The sequence below is a fragment of the Thunnus thynnus genome, chromosome 23 (assembly GCF_963924715.1).
Source record: "Thunnus thynnus chromosome 23, fThuThy2.1, whole genome shotgun sequence".
NCBI classification, from domain to species: Eukaryota; Metazoa; Chordata; class Actinopteri; order Scombriformes; family Scombridae; genus Thunnus; species Thunnus thynnus.
Genome location: NC_089539.1, coordinates 10911241 through 10935673, shown reverse-complemented (window position 1 = coordinate 10935673; position 24433 = coordinate 10911241). Strand labels below are relative to the sequence as shown.

The 24433-nt window shown below is 38.1% G+C and overlaps 1 long non-coding RNA gene across 1 annotated transcript in view; it reads left to right on the top strand.

Moving 5' to 3' along the window:
- Positions 1–24163, top strand: part of LOC137175687 (uncharacterized) — a 262964-nt gene extending 238801 nt beyond the window's left edge. Inside the window, exon 6 of the long non-coding RNA XR_010925686.1 lies at positions 24134–24163. This is a non-coding gene — a long non-coding RNA (uncharacterized lncRNA). The remainder of the gene's footprint in view (positions 1–24133) is intronic.
- The last annotated feature ends 270 nt before the right edge of the window (positions 24164–24433 follow it).

Sequence of the window (24433 nt, the reverse complement as noted above, 5' to 3'; positions counted from 1 at the left end):
ATACTGAATAAAACTTTATTGACACTTTTCCCTGCTCTGACTCAGGCTCTATTCTTTTTAAATATAAATGTATACTGTCTGCATAAACATGCATTAATATCTCTGCGTCCACTGGATTAAAATGGAGGCTCTGCCTCTTATTTACCTGTTTCCATGGTGAATCGTAGTATCAGAGCTCCATTGATGATGGCTTTTTATTGTCATCATGCTTTCATGAACATAGTTAATTAAACTAGTTGGTAGTTGATTGAACTAACTCAGATCAGCTGTTCTGTAACTGAAAACTCTGAGTTTGCCATCTCAGGGTTCATCAATTCAAGTTCAGGGTTAGATTCAGAGTTTGTTAAACCCACTTTCTGGGATACAACCCTGATTGAAGATGTGAGTTTTGTGATTGTAGGCTATTTTTCCTGCCTGTTCATGTGTGTGTTTAAGCCTCTGTGGCATCTGACTGTAAATGATAATTAGACACTTGTCAAATGACCACCATATGTTTTCAAATGCTGTCATATCAGCATTGTATTGTTTTTTCAAAAAATTGTGAATTTCTTTCTTTCCATTTTCTGGAGTACTCCCATTACATACATTCTTGTGACCGCCATCTTGTTGTTTGTTTTCCCTGCTGCTTGCTGATCAGCAGGTGATAATGATTTGATTTGATTGCTGCCTCAACAAGAAAGGCCTGTTTCTCCTTTACATTTGCCTGAGGAAGATCTTACAGATCGAAACATTGCCTCAAAAAAGAGAATAAAATTATTTGATGGGAGCTAAACAGCGTGCAGACCTCATTCCTTTGTATCCTGCAACAAATTTTTTTTGTCTTGCACTTGAATAATTTGCCTGGATGTGTGCACACTTGGTCCCTCTTCTGGAGATTGCCTGTGCTTGCCATCTGCTTCTTTGATGCCTGCAGTAGCCTTCTGAATGCCAGTTTCTTCAGCCTCAGGCTCGATGCTATCTCAGGGTAGACAGCTCATTGAGGGCACAAACTAACCCCGGTGATGGGGAGGAGGGCAGGACTGTGATGCTCTACTTCCTAGTAATGTAATTTTAAGACTAAATATACTGTTTTGTTGAACTTCTTTGTCCAAATATATATATTCTTGACCAAATAATCTCAACTCAAGGTCCAGAATTCTTGAAGAATCCGAGCAGCAACCAGGACATAAATACTTACAGTACATGGACATTAAAGGGATTAGAGGGTTTTTTATGTACTGTTTTGACATCAGCTCGTTGGCTCATTGCGCATGCCCATAAACGGCTGTCCCTTCTGTTGCCTTTTTTGCCAAAGTTGTTGCTAAGGTTTTTCCATGTGTTGTTTGTGTTGTCCGCTCTCATATTTTGAATTGGATTTCAGCTCAAACATGTAAGGATGTATTTGAGAAGTTGGCAATTTGAGTAAAGAACGAGAAAAAGTTTATTGCATGGTTTTTTAACGTAGCCTCTGGAACCGGCGGAAGTGTCCCGAGAGGCCACTTCCAAGAGCTGGCCAATCAGAGCAGATTGGGCTCCATGGGAGGGAGGCTGCATAAAGGGTCAGTATGAGTTAAATAATCATGCAAATATGCATTAAATGCCCCCTTTAAATTTTCATTAAATCATCCATACCAAAATAGTGGACGTAAAAGTAGATGTTCTATGTTGCTCTACTTTTTCGTATTTTTTCCAAGAAGCCTTCGTGGTTGTTACTCCCATTCCAATCAAATGTTAAAAGCTTGGAGAAAATTAAATGTCTCTAAAGAAGGAAGCTAGAATTAAAGATAAAAGTCAAAGTGTGCTCTTATTCTGATCTCAACTGCACTTTGATAACAGTTGTATGATATATGACATAAATGTTAATTCAAATGCATACATTTATTGAGGGCCCAAGGCTAAGTTAATATATCACAGTGTTGGCATTGACTCTGACAAGTGTAATACTTCTCTTGAAAACCAACAATTTGAGTCAAACTCAACATTTCTTGTCATTTTTTCTATTTTTTGAGTCATTGGATTTATTTTTGACATTTTAGAGCACCAGCTCAACTATCTGCCTGTCACTCACATGTCAGAAACAACAAAAGCCAAAAAGTACATTAGTGGAGTGGAGCGATAGCACTTCTCCTCCTGCAGCTTTGAGCAGATACAATGCTCTGCAAAAGAGCCTATCGCTTCAAAAGAACAATTTTTAGATGAGATTGAACTTTCTTTACAGTTAAATCAGATAATATATCAATACAGCCTCAAATGATTGTTCATTTGTTTCCACCACATTCCTCCATGCACAGGGTCCAGAGATTCAAAAGACGTTTAGCCATCAATAAAGACACTTCCTTTTGGGCTGTGAGTCAGTCAGTGAATTGCAGAAAGGCCTGGCCGTTAAATGTGTGGGAAGATAATCTGGCATTTTCATAGAGGAATATTAATAGGGGCCATGGCTAACTTCACAGGATTTTTTTTTTTTTTTCATTTGGAAATTGGCTCGTCCACTGAGGTGCTTTTGAAAATGACTGCCAAGCTTCAAATAATTAGGCGATGGTAAATATTTCATGATGGAGTGATTTTAACGGTCCTAAAATCTTTGTTAGCTTCATAACTAATGCGAAAATAATGAAGTGACTGCTTTGTGGGCAATAAATAATGATATCTTACACTGGAAGCATCCGTGTTATTGTCAAAAGGGTGTGTTTGAACAATACGTTAAACAGAGACAGGAAGTATTTTGGTATCAGGGGCAATATTGTAACATGCTATAAATGGAATTTAGTAGGCATGTAAATTGATGCCTCGCTCCAGCACTGGCTCTCATATAAAGCATAAACAACAGATGTATGAAATAAATTGATGAATTCACCCTCAGCAACAACATTTGATGCATGTAAAGCGTGGGCTTCCTGTTGCTTCATTTGACTCAACCACATCTCCAATGAAAATGCCAACAAAGTTCTTTTGGACCTATGCACCACCTGACAGCTTGAGAGGAGCTTCTGTGCCAATGACCAAAGCTGATTTATAGTTACTTCACTTTCTGTACAATTTTTCTAATTTAATGTGAGCTGCTGAATTGGCAACCTGGTCTCACAGTCTGCGTCCAAAAATAACTTTTTATTTCATTTTATTAGTTTATTTGGGGACAAGGACAATGCGAAAAAAAAACATAACAGATTACAATAACATGATACAGATGTGTTGCATATAGGATTTCTAGCCAAGGCTAATTTGTGACCCATGTCCCTTTACACTTTGAAATTGCATGCAGTTGATAGGCCAATTTAACGCCGCATTTTTAATCTTTTCATGTGTCATTTAACTCTGTTGGTGAGGTTTAGGCACAAAAAACCACTTGGTTAGGGTTAGGGAATGATCATGGTTTGAGTTAAAACCATAAAATGCGGTAAAAATGTCCCAACATGACACTAAAAATCTCTAGTTAAGAGACTTCTGTTGGTGCTGCAAGATGGACGTGTAGAGGTGAGCTCCTCAGAGTTGGTTTTCAAAAGTACCTCCTATCAATATAAAACTAGCATTAAAATCAGCTCAACTTAAGTATGAAAGGAAGGAAATCACAAAGAAAGAAAATGTATAAAACGGATATGGCCGACGTCACTGAACAAAAAGAAATTGATGACAACGAAGAAACAACAGCAGGAAATGCTTACGCCAGAGGGTCTGACATTATTCTCTAAAGAGCTAATAGATAAAAACAAGATATGAGGAGGGATCTTATTTTAAAAATGATGTCAACTATGAAAGAAGACCTCACTGAGTTTAAAGACAAAGTTTTGCGAGAGCTGTAGAGTAAAAACGCAGGCATTGCGGAGGCTCAAACCCAGATAGCAGACTTGGAAACAGCCTGCCTTGAAATGAAAGACGCTGCTGACAGTAGTGAAACAGAACACGGATATGCAGGACAAAATAATGGATTTTATAAGCTGTTCTAGGAGAAATAATCTCTGTATTTATGGAGTACTGGAAGAAAAAAAGGGGAGATCAGTCACTGAATTTGTAAGTGAGTTGTTTAAAGTCATCTCACACTACCTGATGGAGTGGACCTCCAAATCCAGCAGGCTCACAGAGCATTGATCCCAAAGCCGGTTGCGACCTCAATTCCGAGATCAATAATAGTCAACTTTCAGCAGTTTCATGTTAAAGAACTGATCCTTAAGAAAATTTGGCAGAAGACCATTGAACTCAATGGCACGTGACTTAACTTTGAGACAATGGCTACACAACTGACATCATGGAAACATGCCAGGCATACAAGCCAATTAAAGCAGTACTAAAGGAGAAGGGGATCCAGTACCAGATGCCCTATATGAAGATACCAGTGCACTAGGACTCTGGACTATGGATCTATGAGAGTGCAGACAAGGCAGCCTGGGATTTGTATAAGCACGGAATCAAGATGATGGTGACAACGAGGGTGAGCGCTGTGACGGCTGTGGAGGAGCAACTGAATGAGTGGATGCCATGGAAACATACCAACACGACAGACAGCGAACCCCAGCATGCAAGAGGGAGACACATGGAGTTCAGACGAAGCCCGCAGTGTTAAAAATGGAGGGATTAAAGAGATAAATGTGGTCTAGATAGATAATAAACACGATAGAACTATACCACGATTTCTGTATGACAGAGCTTGGGATTACATCTTGTTTTGGATGAGGCACCTACTGAGACAGAGGTATCATTTTTAGTGAGTAGAGCTACTTATGGCAATTAAATGTGAATACTATTTCCCAGCCTGAATTGAGCTTTATAATTCTCTTGTTATTATTTACACAATACAGATTTTAAGAATGTGCCTCTTAGTAGTTATAGCAATGATGAAGATGACAATTTGTTGGACTTATGACTTAATCGAATACGTTTATGAAACCAATAGATGGAGTGGTTTACATACGCACTGAATGTTGGACACTTTGAGTGTAAGTGAAATAACCAGTTTGTGGGTATTTTCTCACTACTAGGGAGGGCCTCTACAGTAATGAGGCACTGTACCCTCCTCCCACCAACAGGGAACGCAAGGGATGGCAAAATACATCCTTTTCTTTTGAAGTCACAGAGTTCTATGTTCAATTGATGTTTCATAGTTAATTCTCTTATGTTCTGGTTTGGATTGCAACATGACTCCATAAATAGAGATTAATATAAGATACTGTCATTGAATGTGAACGATTTGATTAACCCTGTTAAACGTCAGAAAATAATGACCAAATTAAGGAAAGACAAAGTGCAGATTATATATTTACAGTAAACTCATTTATCTAGACAGGAAAATGAGAAGCTTAAGAGGTTTGGCTATGCAAATACATTCTATAGTTCATTCCTCCATGGTTGTAGAAGAGGCGTGACCATACTCATTCCTAACTTAGTGAAATTTAAATGTAGCAAAAAAATCAGTAATAAGGAAGGAAGATATATTTTTGTGAAAGGAAAACTGGACTTTTTTTTAAACTCCTCTAGATGACATTATTTTGAAAATGGAGGGAATATTAATCTGTAGGGGTGATTTTAATTTTGCATTGAATAATAAACTAGACACAACAAACAATAAGAAAAATAACAAACATCTTACCAAAATGATCAAGACGACATTTAAAGAATTTGGTATAGTTGACATTTGGAGAGAAATGCATCTCTCTAAAAGGGATTATACACATTACTCAGCACCTAATAAAAGTTATGCCAGAATTTACTATTTTTTATGAATAAAAAGGACCTATACAGAGTAAGGGAGTGTGAAATTGAAGAGGCGGATGTATCGGATCACTGTGCAGTTTATCTAAAAGTCAAATTAAAACTGCAGGAGAAAAAAACATTATGGAGGTTAAATGTTGGATTATTAAATAATAAATCTATTGTTGAAGAGATCAAAGAAAGAGATTACAACATATGAAAATGATAGTGGGGAGGTTAACCCTGCTATTTTGTGGGATGCTCTTAAACCAGTCATGAGAGGGAAACTTATTGCTAAGACAGCATCTATCAAAAAAGCTAAAGAAGGAGCTTATAAGAAGGAAAAGGAAAAACTGCTTGAAATTGAACAACAGAAGAATGCATGAGACTTCACATTACTACCAAAACTTAGGGATAGTATAGACAAATTATTAACCACAGAGATAGAAAATATGATTTCTAAAACAATCCATATATGACGTGGGGCCTAGAACAACTAGATTACTAGCAAAAAGACTGCAAAAACAACAGCCAGACAGGACAGTTCATAAGATAAGAGGTACACTCACAAAGTGGATAGTTTATGAACCCAAAGAGATTGAAACTTCAGGAATTATTATGAAAATTTGTATAGCAAGCTTCTGTCTGCTGACATTGACCAAATGAGAGCTTTTCTACAAACACTGGACTTACTAGAAATTTGGAAATATCAGAATGACTTTCTGGCTACAGGGCAATCCAGATTTCTCCACCTTCTTTTTTTGTTGTTGCTGTTTCTTGGTTTGTTCTTTTTCCTGTGTTTTTGTGTATATGTGATCTTTCTGTAATGGAAAAGCAATAAAAAATAAGGTATCAAAAAAAATCTCTGGTTAAAATGCCCGACATTATGCTGAAGATGTTTGGTTGTGGTCTCAAACAGTGCTCTCCTGCTGCTTTTGCAACTTTTTGCCAACAAATAATCTAGCCATCCAACTAACCAGCCTCTTCCTAATAAGCCAAAAATCACCTTATAAAAATAAAGGAAAGTCACATTATATTGATGTCACTTCCTTGGGAAGGATTGGTGTATCACCTGCATGCAAAATTGCACACAATTTGAAAGTGTAAAGTTGTGTTATTGTACGCAGATTGAAGAGACCGGGTTGTGAATTGAGTTTCCACCTATTCCCACTTCAGGAGAAAGAGGAGAAGCCAGTGCTCTGTTTTCTCTTCACTTCTTTTTCCTTTCTTTCACATCCCCTCCCATGATTCATCTTTCTGCAGAGGTAGGTGTTCCTATTGAGGTTGATTTATATGAACATTTTCTTTGAAAATTCCACCTATAGTGGTAGATATGTTAATGCAGACATAGAACCATATCGCGCAGCTTCCCCTTATCGTCTGTTTAGATATTCACAGCATAATGTAAATGAAGGAGACTGTCTGTGTGCAGCACCCATCCAATTACTGTCTGGGATGCTAAAGGCTGCCACATGATGGACAGCTGAGCAGTCTGGCAGCAGAGGATCTGAAGCTTGGAGTGGGATCTACACTGGTGAGTGAAGGAAAATTGATTTTGATGCCAAGGCAGAACGAGTCAGGTGTAGTGGAAGCATGTTGAATTATCTTCAAACAGGAATAGTCACTAGTGATGAACAAATCAGTGACACACACTTACACACACATGCCTCTGGGTGTGCTCACCATGTGTGGTATGAGTCACAGAGGAGGTTTGATATTTTCAGGCAGGGAAATAACATGGACTAGTATTCCCTCTTTGCTCCTGTTCTTCTTTAGGGAAAAAAGACGCCACTATGGGCTGTCTCTTCCAGGACATTTTCAAAGAGGAGACAGTTGGTGGCTGCTGGCACTGCCACGCAGTGTTGCTGCTTCCAAAATATGGCGGCAATATTCATTCTGAGCCTTTTGCGAATTTCCAACAAAACCCACTCTCCACATCAAACAGTCTTCTTGGACGAGGATCACAGAAATTCAAGCAATCGCAGTGAATCATTTTAGATCCTAAAAATACAAATTATGTGGAGGAAGGCCCCTAGAATGTTCTGCATGATCACATAATAACAAGGACACACAGTGTCATGATGCAAGGCACCCGAAAACCAGGCCCATTCGATATCATCAACATGCAGTTTCAATCTAACATGTGCCACCTATTGGCAGGAAAAGTGATTTTAGAATCGCAGAGCTAGAAATGCTAATAAACAGTCATTATAAATCTTTCAGTAGTACTGTACCTCAAAGTACTCTCCTTGTGATATGGTACCCTTGTCCCAGCGCTTCTATCAGTCCTGGAAACATTTCCTGTAATCATCTTTTGTCACCATGTCCAGAGCCTGCTGCGATTCTTCATGGTTTTCTTCCACAGTTGCTAATCTTCTCCCTTTCAGTCCCAAGTTTAGTTTCACTCATAGACTGTAAAAAAATAATAGACGTAGCCACTGTGACGTCACCCATTGGTTTGCATTTTAACCGGCGCCAGCTTGGATTTTTGGAGACAGAAGTGACCATATTTGGATGAGAGGGTGGAGCTAGCCTAACACTAACTGCTAGCTTGGTTAGCACAGTGCATTTACAGTCTATGGTTATCTGTGATAATGCTAGTGCTAATTTTTGCTAGCGAAAAACAGGCTTAAAACCAATAAAACAAAATGTACTCACCGGAAAAACTGAACATCCGACTCCCTAGTGTCTTTTAGTACAACCAAATGCTGAACAAGACTTTTTTAGGTGACCAAAATGTTATGGTTAACTTTCATGAAATGAAAACACGTTAAAGGACGATGGCTATGCCTATACTCTGTGAATCTGGGGTTACACCATAGTTACGTTACCTAACAAACGTTGTTGCGTGGTCGCGACTTGTCAATCACAACGTAGCCACACCCTAAAGCATACCCTGCTTTATCGTCTATTTTACTCTAAATGGGACCATAATTTACAAAATGATTATCGTGCTGTATTGAAGAAGACTTGAAACCAGCGATTGAGACCATAAACTCATTAGAAAAGTGTTTACTGAGGTAATTAATCAAGTGAGAAGTAGGGTCATTTTCTCATATACAATCTATCTTCTTTTTGGAGCCAGTCAAGTCGCCACCTGCTGGCCATTAGAGAAAATGCAGTTTTAAGTCAATTCCATGTTGGTTTCACTTTTCAGACCTGGAGGTACCTGCTTGTTTTCACCAAGCTGTAGGCATACAAATCTGATAACTGCACCCCCGTCTTGTATGTGTAATAAAAGTGCAGGTTTGTCTAGAGATGATAGGGAGGTGGATGCAGAGGCCAAAAAAAAAAAAACAGTTAATGAAATTTGCAGTGTAGGTCTTTGTTGCAGAATACTTTCTGCATAGCTAGATATCACTAGGGGTAGAGAAAAAATATCTTTTTTTGATGAACGGACTCTTTAAACTTGGGGCAAATATCATCAAAAATGTCATTTACAAAAGCTAATATTTGATGTGTTACAATCACAAGCTGAACTGGTGCTGGCACAAGTTTCAACATTTCAGCAGTATTGCTTTCTTTTTTGCCAGCCAAACTGACATGTCTTCACCTCCACTGAACAAACTCCTGTTGTGGAGAATCTGTCTAAAGTTGTACTGTATGGGTTTGTGAGATACAATCCTGTTTCATTAGGTGTTTTGCCTCTAACCAAGCCTTTTTCTTGGCTTGCAGTTTGTTTTCAATAACTGTGGAGATTGTTTAACTCACCTGTTTGTTCTGCTATTTTAACCCTTTTAGAAATCGTGTCTTTGACACAACAGTCAAACTTGAGGATCAAGAAAAAGTTTGATTTACTGTCATTATGAAATATATCACTGTTACAGCATAGGGCTCATGAATTTTGCTTTTTACAGTAAATAAAAATGTAGAAATCTATTTCACACAAATCACAAAAAACATATATTTCTCACTATTTCTTACCAATAGTGTTATCTGGCCATTCAGATAGTCTTGGTTTTATCTGCAGGTTTTGAGATAGTCACATCTTCTGCCACCGCCATACAATGGTGGTAAATGTAATGTTTTTCTAGGAGCTTTAAAAATTGAAAAATGACATTTGAAAGACTCAGCAGTGTGTGTTTCTAGATGCAAGGTCCCTGTTAATCCACAGACCCCCAGTTTCCACTGAAGCTACTTCCTATACAAAGAAATAGTCCTTATATGAAAACTATTGATGCTGAGGTCTGTGGATTATCCTGAGTAACCGGGACATTGTTTCTGGTAATTGCTGTTTTTTTCTTTTTTTTTCAATTACTTTGAAGGACTGCATAATCAGCAACTCATTTGCATTTTCTCTCAGTTTTTCTCTTCACTGTTTCTGTTACCGGAAGCATTTTCTAAGCTGTGCTACTTGCAAAAGGACCTTGTTTAATGTCAGCTGCAGTGAACATTTTCTTCTTGCAGCAGGAAGTACAACAGCTTTTGGATCCATGGGGACATACTGTAACATCCATGTTAATATAAACAATATGCAATGGTATTTTTCTGTGAAATAGGTATGAGATTAAAATGATGAGACCTACTTTGATGTATTGACACATCAGATGTGTAGTCTGCCAATCAAAGATGAGAAATTTTATCATATAAAGATACAGTTTGTTTCTGTGTAAGTCACTTTTTGATTTGGTGAAGGTGTGCTTGTGCGTGTGTGCGCATGCATATATTTTCACAAAAGGAAGAGAGTAAACAAATTGAGATGCAGGAGATGTTACCCCTTCTGGGATAAACTGCTTATTAATCCTGCACTTTCACTTGCGCATCATTTACCCCGGCAATTCTGCCAAATGCAGCCACGACCGGCATTGTAATACATAAACAGCTCACAAAAATAGTCTTCCTTTGTCCTGTTGTGTCGGAGTAATCACACATTTCCTCCTGCAACTGTTTTCAATAATTCAAGCTGTTTGTCTCACCCTTAGTTAGAATGTAAAATATGTGTGTGGATAGTTTATTATATATGCGCTAGATATTTATATTTGTATCAGCTCAGGTTTATTTCAGACAGATTTACCCCTTGTGTGTCCTGTTTAACGTATTTTCTTGTATTGAAAATCCGTCAGCATGTATTTATTTCTAAATCAAACTAAACTAGCCAAGGCTGCCAATCATAATGCTCCTCACTGCTATGTGTGATATGAATATGAAATGACACTGAAGTACATGTTCTGCAGACATGGGAAGTATCCAATACTGTGTGTCCATCTTTCTCTGTTACTTACCCTTACCCAAGAGACATGTTTATCATGGTAATCTTTCTGTGAGCAGATTGAAAGTGTGCTTGTGTATGCAGGCATTTGGTGTTCCCCTGAGGGGATTCCCAAGGCCGAAACGACACCGATTCATACAAACTGCATGGCTGCACCTTGTTCCATGCCTTGTTGACTTCACTGCAGTGAATAATGGTTTTATTTCAAACAGTAGTGCACTTTTCTGCTGCCCTCCCCTCCTTTTTTTTCTATAAATGTATAATTCAGGCTAACCAGAAAATGCTGTGTTCCATTGCCCCATGTCACCTCTGAACAAGCATTTAGGATTATAAGAGTTTGGTTCAGTGTTCACTCAGATTTATTCAGCACAGGTAAATTATAAATAAGTATTTTCAAAGCTGTAATTTAAAAAAAATCTCTCTAACTGTAGTTAAAAACATTTTTAATGGGCAAACCACAGAAGTTTAAAATGTATCATTGTAGCACATTTGCAAACCCAGTGGCGGTGTCCATTTATGCAGGCAAAGAAATCTGTTGGGTAAAAATGGCTTTTACTCTGAACTTTTATGTATTACAACAGAAAAATTAAGGCAGAAAGAAAGCAAGTTCATAAGTTCACTTTTTTGAATTTTTCAAATTTCTAGGTGTATCAGATGCAAACAATCTCTTGACACGCCTCAGGGCTATATGTGAAATTAAAAGCAATGGGTGACAGTTTGATGCTGTATCTCGACATGAGTTTGAAGGGTTGCGCAATGGAGTCATTCATTTGGGATGCCAGATCCATTATACGCATGACTCATCATCATCATGCATTTCCATCACACTCGCTTCTCAGGCTGAAATATGCATCATGTTTTCCATTATTTTTTTTCTCTCTTTCTCTTCCTCATGTGAAAATATTTGCAGTTAGTAAAAGTCAGCACAGTGAAGTGAAGAAACAAGGGTATAATATAGATATTTATCTGTGCAGGATTCATTTCCAAAGAGAGATCATATACTGAGAATCACAAGAGAATATACACAATAAACAGTCATCTTTTGGAGATATAAATAAAGCAATGACAATATGTTAAGGTTGCTAAAGCTTTGTTTACACCATAACAACAATACTTTTGTTTTCATATATTTCTTAATCTTATGGTTTCTCCATAGTCTTGAATGTTGTGTTACCGTGACTGATGTGGAGCTCCACAGAAAATATGAGGCAATTTATCCAGAGTTCAGTGGTGCTGGTTTAAACTTAAAGAAGACGGATGATTCACATTTCCAGGTCTATATTTTTAATCTGGGGTTCTACTGGGATATCTTTGTATGATTTAGAGTTCAAAAAAACCCTTATTTATCTTATACTGACCCTTTACACAGCCCCTCAGTTCAGCCTCTATCTGAAACAGGCCATTTTAGCTCCTGTCTCTTAAAGGCTCTCCTCCTGAGGAGCCCACTCTGCTCTGATTGGCCAGCTCTTGGAAGCTGTCCCTCAGGAGACTTCTGCCCATGAAACAAACTATAGTCGTAGGATTTCTCTACTTTTTCTCATTCTTTACTCAAAATGTACACTTCTCAAATACATCTGTACATGTTCAAGCCGAAATCTGATCTGAAATATGAGAGCAGACAATGCAAACAACACATGGAACAACTTTAGCAAAAACCTTAGCAACCAAGGCTACAGAACAGATGGACGTTCATGGGCATACGCAATGAGCCAACACATTCTTGATCCATCCCCGTGGGTGAACTGAACCTTTTCCTTATCCACGCTACCTTGCATAATGCCTCTCTGCACTGCGTGGGGTACAGACAATGCACCAGTAGTCACAGACTCGCAGCAACAACAGAGAAAACCCACAGTTCGCTCTCCCAGTCTTTAAAGTCTGCTTTCAGAGCATTTGTTGACTTGTTTGGCCCTAAGACCTAAGAGCTAGCACCAGCAGGAGAGGACCCCTGCAGCTACTGCTATAGATCTGCATCGAGGCCAGAAAAAGTTTCCAGTCAGACGAGCAGGCCAGAGTGAGCGATAGATTTCTCTCGAGGTCAGAGCTCAAGATGTTTGGCACAAGCTCTCTTGCTGTTGTCAACAGGGAGTTGACCTACAGGGCTTGAGCCTGTGTGAGTTCTTTCGGCCTCTGGCATGTGTGTAAACCCCTGAGGACAGTCGTATCTACAACACTTTTAAAAAAGAAAAGGAAACAGATATTCACACAAGTAAAACTTTATTTTAGATAGCTGAATAAGTTATAACAAAAGATAGCTGCAAAGGTCTTGTCGGGCATGAGGCATAAATTATTTCTGCCAACTTTATTAAAACTTTGAGCTTCATGCAGGAACATTCTCATATTCTTATCCTAACTTTTCTTACTTTTTCCCTTGCAGCCTGCTATTACAAGTGTCTCAAATCACCAAATCTTTGTAACTGCACAGGCCTATCATAAACTCTTTGTTTCAAACTAATGAATGCCATGTGTTCATTAATAGGTGTGTGTTTGTGAGATTTCCTCATTAGCACAATCAACGCAGACAAAAACATAACAAATGTAATTGTGTCAGAAGTCGTGTTAAGGGACCAGACACATTTTGAATATGTTAATATAATTGATGTGTCATTGGAGCAGTGCTGTGCAGGGACAGAAATAAAGAAAGAATGGTTTGACATGACGTTAGATGGCAAACAATGTAGGTGATATTACACTGTCAAGTGTTATAATAGAGGATGTTCCCATAGACAGTGAGTCACAGCAACAGTGAGAACATTTTCCTAACAGATACTGAAGTATATACTTTAAGCTATGATGGTTATAAGATAAACAAAATTTTGCAGCAAGTTAATTTAAGTTTAGTAATGTCATTATAGTTGATTTCTATATGCTTAATCTCCAAACTCATTCAGATTAGAGTCTTTATAATTATTAGTAAAAGAAGAGGAGAAAGGCAGACTATCCGTGCATAACTTGTACGACAGGTCTGGACCACGTATGAATTTTTTATCTTCTACCAGAAAAAATTGTTTTCTTGATTCATTCGTATGTGCCACTTAAGAATGAATGTTTGTACGAGTAGTTGCTGCATGAAGCCCATTGTCTATTCCGGTCAACGCACTCTACTTCTTCACCTTGGTTATGGTTCTACATAAAAGATGTAAACTTAAAAAGGGCTTTACATTAAGTAGAATTGTACAAAGCCTAGAAAGGGAGTGGAGGAAAATATTTAATCTATACCTTCTTTTGCGTTCTCTCCCAAAAGTTTTCTGAGGAAAAGAAAGCTTTTCTCACAAAGGTTTTAACACCAAGGTCAATATTCTTCCAGATCACTTGGGCATTTGGATTTTTTTCCTCTGTTTTAACATTTTTTCCCACAAGACACTGAGCTCTTTTCACAAAAAAACGTGATGTCATACCAATAACTATAGGAATTGTACACATTTACAAAAACAGGCAGTTTAACAAAAATTTAAAATTAAGAAATCATGTAAATTGATGACAACCAACTCCTGAGGGTGAACTGAAGACAAATATGACACAGGGGAAAAGAATGTATTTTTAAACCTCCAGACAGTGTGCCTGAGATATGGTTTGTACAGCTCTCTATTATGAAGTTAGTCCTAATATTTTATAGATTTGATCTACTATGTACTCTGAAAAGCAAAGAGTCTCCTTTAGCCGTCAGGCATCGTAAAAAAGATTCATAATAATGGCCTTCCATCAAGATAGCAGTGAATTCTTGTTGTCATATCCACAAGTATCCATTAAGCACCTGCTCATAGCGGAAAGTTTAACCCCTGCATGTTTATACGGACCAGAATACTCTCCTGTGAACATTTAGCACAACAATTCTGCTCTGTCACCAGTGATAGATGCACAGGTAAAAACTGCAATATTGGTATCAAAACAATAGGCAAGGCACTAACATTAAGTATTTCTCCAGAGAAATATAAAATTATGTTCTCTCAAGGACATTGCAGACCGAGCATAAAAAAAGAGAGAAAAAAATGGAAAGGGGAGGAGGAAATTGCAGAGCACCCTGTTTTGCTCCCCAGCTGTTTACACAGCGCTGCAGAGGCTGTAAATTCTAAAGAGCCGAAGCATATTGGGCATCATCTCCGGCACCCGTCATTCCAGAAATTGCCTCTCTTTACCCCTCTCTGGAGAAGTACACAGTTCATTGCCATGCCTGCGGATCCCTTTGCACTGTCACTTTGGTGGTGACACTCAGGGGCCTCATAAACAACCAGTCTCTACGATATCTCAAGGGTAGGTGGCTGGATTGGAAGCCTGCCTCCTCAAAGATATAAAAGGTAATAATATTTTCCTTACCTAGACCTTTTCTCACTCCTCATGGCTATGGATGTTGGGCTTTAAGCGACACCATGAAAGCTGAGTGCTACTCAAACTCCTGACTTGTGTTTGCATGTGTGTGCAGTATATTTGAGTGCAGAACTAAAAGCTGTCAGCTCAAGAAGTCTGGCTAATTACATGGCCAGCACACCTCTGTTTCAGGGCTTATTCATTATTTATGTGAATAATTGCATGAAAATTACGATAAAGAGTTTTCAAAATGTGATAGTCCTGCCTTTTTGCTTTTTTAATTTGGCCAGCGTTACTAAAAGCTACATCCAACTGACAAAACTGACAAAAAGCAGCACTAGACCTCCATTTAATTTTTAACTGCAAAATTACATCTTAATTTAGGCTTCAACTGAACACATTTAGAGAGAGGATGTGAAAAGTAGCTCAACATCTAATGCAGTGTTTCACAATCTCTTTGTCTTGTGACCCCTTGTGACCAGTTACACTCTGTTTACTGGTTGTGACCAGTGCCACCGATGAGTGATTTTTCTTTTTTTTTCTTTTATTTGAATTTACAAGAAAAAAGCTAAGATCAGAGGAAAGTCTGAAAATATTGCAACTTTGTGTAGCATAAATTTGTTTTCTGCTCTGTCCCTGCCTATGAATCTTGTGATCCATCAGATTTATCGTGTGACCCATTGTGGGGGTCCCAACCCCCAAGTTGGGAACCACAGATCCAATGTGGATCACTGAGACGATACAAAGTTTGCTCCTCTGCCTTCATTGCTACATGAGTTAAGGCCATGCACTATTTGTTCATGACTGGTGAGTACTTGCTAGTTAGTTAAAGTGAAACTATGTTATTTTTGAGAGAATAAATAACACAGTTTTCTTCTTACAAATGGAAAGTTGAATCCATAACAATAAAATTCTTTTTCTCTCATTTCAATACACATAAGGGTTTAGCTGCTACAGCCTCACCTGGTCTGGTATGACTGGTAGCTTTTGGAGGCTAATGTTCGCTAACCTTAGCATTCTTTAAATACCATTGATGTTGCTGCTTAACCAAAAATACTGAGCCAGTTCACTAATTTCTGACTTTTTTTTATTAGGTTTTGCAAAATACAATATTTCAATTGCCTTTTACAATATTCTATCAAGGAACAAGGACATGTATTTTTATAAAGAAGTGGGCACTGAACCCACAAGACCCAGAACAGTAACACATACCAGCAGGGAAACAAGCAAACTGGAAAACAACGAAAACCCATAATAATGAGAATGTTCAACAGCACATTAATATTGTACCTCTACCCATTAAATAAAAATAAACAAAAAAAGAAAAAAACCCATATTGCCATACCGTACCCCAACACAATTAATTTATTAGGTTTGGATATATCGGAAAACTTAGTATTCTTGATGTACTTGAGAATGGCCCCAGACCTTGACCAATGCATTGGACCTTCCTTGAAGAGACAGTCTTATTTTCTTCAACTTAAGAGAGTATAGCACGTCCCAAATCCAATGTGTACGAGACGAGGGTGCAGGAGATTTTCACTTCACCAAGATCAGTCTCCTAGCCAGTAAAGTGCTGAAGGCGATTACATTCTTTTGGGATAAAGAGAAGGAGGGTAAAGAGGTTGACAACTCAAAGAGAGCACTGAAAGGTTTAGGGTCCAGCTTTCGGCACAGTATTTCAAAGTATTAAAAATCATTCACCAGAGGTTAAACAAGGATGGATAGAGCCAGAACATATGTATAAGGTTGGCAGAGGCCTGATGACATCTGTCAAATATCAGGGAGACATCTTTGTAAATATTAGATAGAGATAGACGAGCCTTGGTAAAGTAAGTACAGTGCAGCACTTTACATTGTATCAAACCATGCAAAAATTTGGTCACAAAAAAACAAAACACAAATAGAGGTGCTGTGTACTCTCACCAGAATTTCCTCCCAAACCTCACATATTTCCTCCCCCAAATCTGTCTCCCATAATAACTGACTGTATGACTCTTTACTTGCACCACGCTATGTTGTAGCATGTCAGATAAACATTACAATGATTTTATCAGAAAGGTAACAAAGACATAAACATATTGTACCTCACCATGTTTGTTGTTTCTTGCTTGTGGTCCCATTACAGTCAGGTAATCTATGATGTCTTTAAAGTCACAGTGAAATGTAAGCAAGCATCTTTATTTTCTGCAATGTGACATATTTCCATGTGAAACTGAATATGAAGGCCCAGGAGTCGGAGGATGTGGGAGAAATTAATAAAGTAGATGACAACCCACGCTCTTTAGAAATGTTATTTATATTACATATATTTATTCAGATACTACTAAAGCTACTAAGTCCCACAAGTGAACAATCTGATTTTTATGACATACATGTATGTCTGGCCATAAAATGTACCGAGTGATGAAGCACAGGAGAATCTTGTGGCCTCAATGGCCACAGTTCAACAAAAGTTACATTAAATTGACTGCACCAAACAAATATTCTATAGAAATGTTCAATATGTGAAGACTGCATGCAGATTCAGTGAATGACAAGTAATTTAAAGGTCAGCACCAAATACATCACAGATTGTACTTTTGAAATTGTCGACCAAACAGAACTCATCTAAGCCAGTTTTAACTGGAAACCATGAGCACCCAGAGTGACTGAAAATCTGTCAGTTCCTTTCACTCTGATAGTATAGCTTTTGAATGTTAATTCTACACAAGGTCATGTAGGAGATCTGTGCCTTCTTCACACTGGCTAATTATCCCAGCACCATCTTTTATTGAATCTGACACTTTGAAGGGCTTTCTGTTGGCCCATCCCTCATTTTTAATAGTATTGATTTTTCACCGATCATATCAGGCCTTGCATTTTCAAAAAGATGCTGCCAGCTTTTTTTCCCTCTCGCTCCCATCCACCTCGCAGCCTTTCGCTTTTATTCCTGTCCAAAGTGTTTCAAAGCTGGCAGAACTGTAACTGTAAACACACATCTTCTGCTCAGCAATTATCAAAGGGGGCAGAGTGGGAGAGGAATTGATCTGCCGGCTCGCGGTACAGTAAACAAAGCCTCCCTGTCCCATGTGTGTTGAGCAATTATGAAGTGCAAGAAGTAGCAGGTTTTGCATGCACTATAAAAAGACTAAAAACTGTCTGAGCCAAAAAGGTGTTTGCAAAGGAACACTTAAAATTAGCATTAATAATGTGTTGCATTTATATCTAATAAGCACTTTGCTTTTGATCTTTTTCAATACACAGCCTTGATATTTACATATATTGTTGTTGCACAGGTGGATCAGCTATGTCTTTATCTGGAACTACATTTTCTCTAGGCTCAGCCTTGGAAATAGCTTTCCAGACCAAACAAAAACATTTTCACCATTTCCCACATCACATTCCATACAGCTATTCAATTCATTTCATTGTTTTCCATGAGCTTGTTTGTCACCTCTCTCATGTCCGCCTTCTATGTCACTGTATTGTCTTTTGCCTCTCTGTAGAATCTATTCATGCAACATTAGATTTAAACTCTGATATGCAATGTCCCCGGGCGCCCAGCAGAGATGGATATATGAATAGCATTTAGGAAAATAAATTGATCTTTGATGGTTGTCCTTCAGGGGGAGATTATGTGACATTGGTTACTGTCAACAGTCTGTTCTATTTCTATTTTAGCTGAGCGCCATGGGTGCAAATGCACTCATGAGGTCCATTGGAATCGAAATGAAATGGGCTATTACCCTTCAATGTGATATTTCTGAGGCGATGGAAATGAGAAGAGGTCTCTCATTTGCGCTGCAGTGATCTGGTTATAGCTCTGATGCACATAGTCGGAGGGAACCTGTGAGGTCCACATTCATCAGCTGTTAAGTATGTTTGGAATATTAACTGCTGAAATACAAGGGGAAAACATACTGTCTGCATAAAGATAATGTTCTGTCAAATTTGCAACTCTTACAATAAGGTGTCGAATAATTCTGTGTGCCTTGTAAAATCTCAACACATGGCCATATAATAAAATCAGATTTTTACATAAGCCTATCTGATTTTCCCCTCCTCTCTGTTCTCCAATTGCACATGAGTAATAGAGACCATCTGCCTAAAAGATCACAGTCAGCAGAAAGGCATCGCAAGGGCCGCGAAGATTTCAATTATCAATATACCATTTAATACATCGCCGCCAGGCCAAACAGCCTGGCATCTCGACAGGGCGAGATGGAGAATGTTATTTCTCAAACACATCAGCGGATCGCTGCAATTTGGCATCGTGGAGCAGCAGGGTTCACACCAGCCGCCATCCATCAAACTGTACTTGGAACGTAAAGAAGCAGAGAACCCTTTACTTATGCATGGGCAATCGTGTTAGAGAGCACACAGAGTGATTATAAAAGTGCAGTTTCCCTCTGAGAGCTGTGTTCGATTCTTATTTGTATGAGTCATATGTGTATGAAACCCTTTAATTTCGTATGAGAGGTATGGCCGTCATTGCCCTGATATGATTCTTCTTGCATTACAAATTGGCTTTACAAGAAACACTAATCCACACTTAGAGTCATGTTGTGAAACAGCACCACTGTACTGAAGACAAGTGACTTGCGGTTTGTTTGTCAAAGGATCTAAGTTATGTCATTTGCACGTTTAATACAGTGTAAACATACAGAGGTGGTTCTTTCTCTAACATTAAAGTCCCCGTCCACTCAAAAATGTGTTTTGGCCTTCACATGGCGCAAACTAAAAAGCTGAGTTAATGTTCATCTGCTGAAGTGGGAAAGTTTCTCTGTGCTCAACTTAAATCTGAGTTTAGATGACTGAGTACCTATCAGCATGACTTTGTGACATTACAGCTAATTTGGAGGCCAATCATGGTTCAATCAACCTAAACAAGTGTCGTGTGGTTGTAGGAGGCATCTTGAATCCAGAAGTTAAACTTTTGAAATGACTGCCTCATGGTAGTGTATGCACATCTCAACAGGTTATAAGGTGCATTGGCTAAAAGGCAAAAACAATCTCAAGATCAAAGAACGTCTGCACACAGAATACATTTTTGAGAGCATCTGTTCAATGTGTGAGCGTTCCTTGTTTTTGAACCCTTTGAAATGAAAAAACATTTGCAAATTTATATATTTTAAACTTTAAATGAGGAAGAAAAATAGATGCAATGTTAATAAATTGTTAACAGGGTATTGAACTTTGTGATGCAAAAACAATATCAGATACTAATTATTATTTAAAGCAAACAAAAATTTTAACCCTTACATACTTTTCAAGTCAAATTTGACCCATTTTTACATTTGAGAGCAGTAAAAACACACTAAACAGCTTTCTTTTAGCCTGAAACCTTATGACTTTCCCTAAAGTGACCCAGAATATACAAAAATATTTTTATTTTTGTGCAGCTGATACATTTTTATACATAGAGTGTGTTCCAGGTTAAATTTGACTCCGATTTATTTAAAATTTCAAAAATTACCATTCAAAAATATTAATTGAAATCATGATGGTATGGTTATTTTCTTCTGCTTTATGCAACATAGGATGATGACTGATGAGGTATTTATGAATGAAAAATAGATTTGTGGTTCAGAAGTTTGTTATATAGACTAATTATGAGGGGATACCGTGAAGGGTCAGAATATGAACAGTATGTGAGGGTTAAAACATGTCTGGAGAGGATCTTTAACCATACTGTGATTGCCATGCACAAAGCAGAAAGGTAGAAAACAAGAATTTGAAATTGACATTGAACCAAATCCAGGGTTCTGCAGAATTGTTCACCACTGATGTTCTTGTATAGCAAAAGGGTTAGGTTGTACTCAAGCCAACACTTGAGCCAGATTATGTAAACCACTTTATTTTGTGGTAAAAACCAGAGAGAGTACACCCAAAATGTTGGTAATAATTCCTCAAGGCACAGGAAAATTATTAGCAATGGATATGATAGCTAAAAACCCTGAAAAGCCCAGGTTGTTATAAAATATAATTATTCTTTAATGCCACTTACATAGTGTCAAAGTACAAGTACAAATAGATAGTGCAACAGGACACCATCATACATACATAACACTGTAGACACTGACTTGTTTAGATGTAACATATAAACACAACATTCAGCTAGTGTGCTGTACAGTTGCAGCTGTAGAACAGGAATGATGACAAGTGAAGCATAAAGTAGTTACACTCAATAATGTATAATTCCTGAGGCAGAAACATGTCACGCTGTGAAAGATTTGTGCAAAGAAATGGTGGCTCTCTGTGGAACTGCTGTATCAAGAGAACTCTGATAGCTATCATAACATCCTCATTAGCTGAAGGTGCACTGGAAGGATAATATGTTCGGGCATTATCTTAGCCACGGTGGATACTGTACCTATAGAAAAGTTTGTGTGTCCGTGTCTGAGTGTGTCTACACGTTGACAAGCAGATGGACAGGTGCCTGGACGTGTATGTCTGCACTTGCTTATCAACCGCCTGTTACGTATTAAGAGTATATGTGTATATCTTCTTTGTGTGTCTTTGTGTTGGTGACTGTTACTGTGTTCTGATCATAGTTTCCTGTCTTGAGTCTTAAGCTTTCACCATTTGGCAGGGAGATAATTCAAACAACCCGGCTTTGCACTTTTGAAGTTGGCTTGGTTGTTTACCGAGACTTCACAGTTTAAACTTGTCAGATTTCCAATCCATTACTGTAACTCTATAGTACACTTTCAACAGTGAATGTGATTATAATGATTTTCTCTTTTTAACTGTGCCCCTCTCCAGTATAGTGACACATCATTACATGTCCTTGAGATCTTGTGGAGATTGTCAACAGAACCACCACGGCTAAGCAAACGGTGTGAATTAAGTCGCATTACCATAATGAACAGATGAATTCATTCATATTCTGTACATCGCTGGACAGTTGTAAATATGTAAAACAAGACTCAACAGCCAAGAGTCTAGAGTGATGCTAGCAGCTGTTCACAGGCACAGCTGTTCCTTTAGCTAAATGCTCACGTCAGCATGCTCACAATGACAATACTTATATGCTGATTTACCAGCTTAGTTTAGTGTCTTAGCTTGCTAACATTTGCTAATTAGCAACCTCATAGTGGCACTCGAAGAATTGCCAAAGTCAGTAGGTGTCATCCTCTGGGCAACATGAATGTCCTTACAAAATTTCATGGCAATCCATCAAACACCTGATCCTGAGGAATACAGTTTGTATTTTAGTTTCCTCTTTGTTGTAGATCATAATCATCTTTGGTAAAAGCCACATGTAAAAACTATACCATATAGGCGGTTCAGACGGGGCTGCAGCAGAACACAACCTCTCGTATTCAATTAAATTTAAAGTACTTTAGAGGGCAATTAGAGACAAGACACAAAAACAATTCATTCACACACATAAAAAAATATATAAATATGCAATGAAAATACACCTAAAAATCTTTTAATCTCTTTGCGGTGCATTAGCCTTGGAGCAAACCGACATTTGAGATATAAAACAAATAACAGATGAAGACCTCTGGCATATAAAGTCCATCAGTTCTGGTCTACACCAAACTGGCAATGAAGCGCTTCAACCTCGAGGCTCATCGCATGTCCAGCCTATCCAGACAATTTACATTCCCACAGCATTCAGTCACTTATCCCTTGATCCAATATTCATCAAGCACTTCTAAATAGCATTTAATTGATTGCATAATGATTAAAGAGAATAACAGAAATGACTCGCAGTATGACAGTAAGCGATGTGAGTATATATGAAATAAAAATGAGGATTCCCAAGAGTCCAGAATCAGTCAGCTGAAAACCTGGTGCACCATGTGTTCTTAAATTAACTTACTCATGAAAATAGAATGAGATGTGATTACCTTTTTATAACCACTTTTGGCATTGATCTTACACTGTAGAGTAAAAGGAAAGCTCACATGCATTTATAATGATGTGTTATGATGTGACTGCTAGAACAATAAGGGAGTGTGCTCTCTAAACACTTTCAGATCAAAACTGGCATACAATTAGTTCACTCAAAGTTCTTATCACGAAGAGAGAAAAACACTCAGGAAAATAATCTTTTTTTTTCCATGTTCATGTTCTCTTCAGGATGAATGTAATAACTTTGATGATCACTTGAATTTTTTATCATCTGTATAACATCATCAGGTCAATTTGTTCAGTACTTTGATTTATGACCAAATACCTGCAAAACTACAAACAAGGTCATAAGTGTGCTAGCATTAAGAGCATGTTACCATGTTGATGCAACCATTTAGTTCGAAACAGTGTTGTGCCAAAGTACTGCCTCACAGAGCTGCTAGCGTGGCTGTAGACTCATACTGTAGTTTTGTTAGGACTGATGTCAGGCTGTGGTTCAAGATACTTTTGCAATGTTAAAAAGACACTTAGCTCAGCCAAAATATGCACTCGCACCGACTTAAGTTGAGTTGAGGTCAAAGTTTGTCAGGAAGATTGCTGTTTAACTTTAAAATTGAGATGTGAAATCTCATGCACGGACTGATGTTGCTGCAAAGGCGTTGAAAATAAATGTAAATATACAGAACAGAGTTGTAGCCTCAACCACATCATATCCACATCAGTTTAAGCACAATGCCCAGTTGAGCTTAAGACAAAACCAGTTTTAAAGTCCTGTTCCAAATTAAGCACCCCTTCCCAAATTTAAAAAAAATAATGCTAAGTGTGTCTTGATGTTCAATAGACACAAATTTCTCTTTGGCAAATAAAAGTAACAAAGCTGCGGAGGCTGCTCATGAAATGTTTTCTCTGGCAGTGTCTTATTTTTCCTGTTCAGCATATTCATGTTCAGCAGTGTGAGACAGACAAGAATAAAGTAGCGGACTTACTCAACAGTCTTGTGCCATAAATGTGAGTGTTGCCGCCTCTGCTTCAGCTTCCTCCAACAGGCCCAGAGCATCCTGTCTTCAATCTTTATGCAGACTGCCAAACCTGCACATTTGTATCTTTCAGATTTAAAGTGTGGGTGGACAATAGCAAAAGTAAGTATCTAATATTTTTTTATATCATGCAGATTCTTTTTTTTTTAAAGATGCGCAGCAACAGGCACCGGTGACCAATATAAGAGCTCATCAATGCAGATGAATCATGCATCCAAAGCTGTTACAATCTCTGTTATTTTTGCCAGCATCTGCTATGAAGACTCAAGGTTAAATTTGCCTCCAGGGGAACCATAATTGTTGCGAGCATATGTTGTTTATGAGCTGTGCTGGAGCTTTAAAAAGAAGACCAGCTTCTCCTGGAAATAATTAT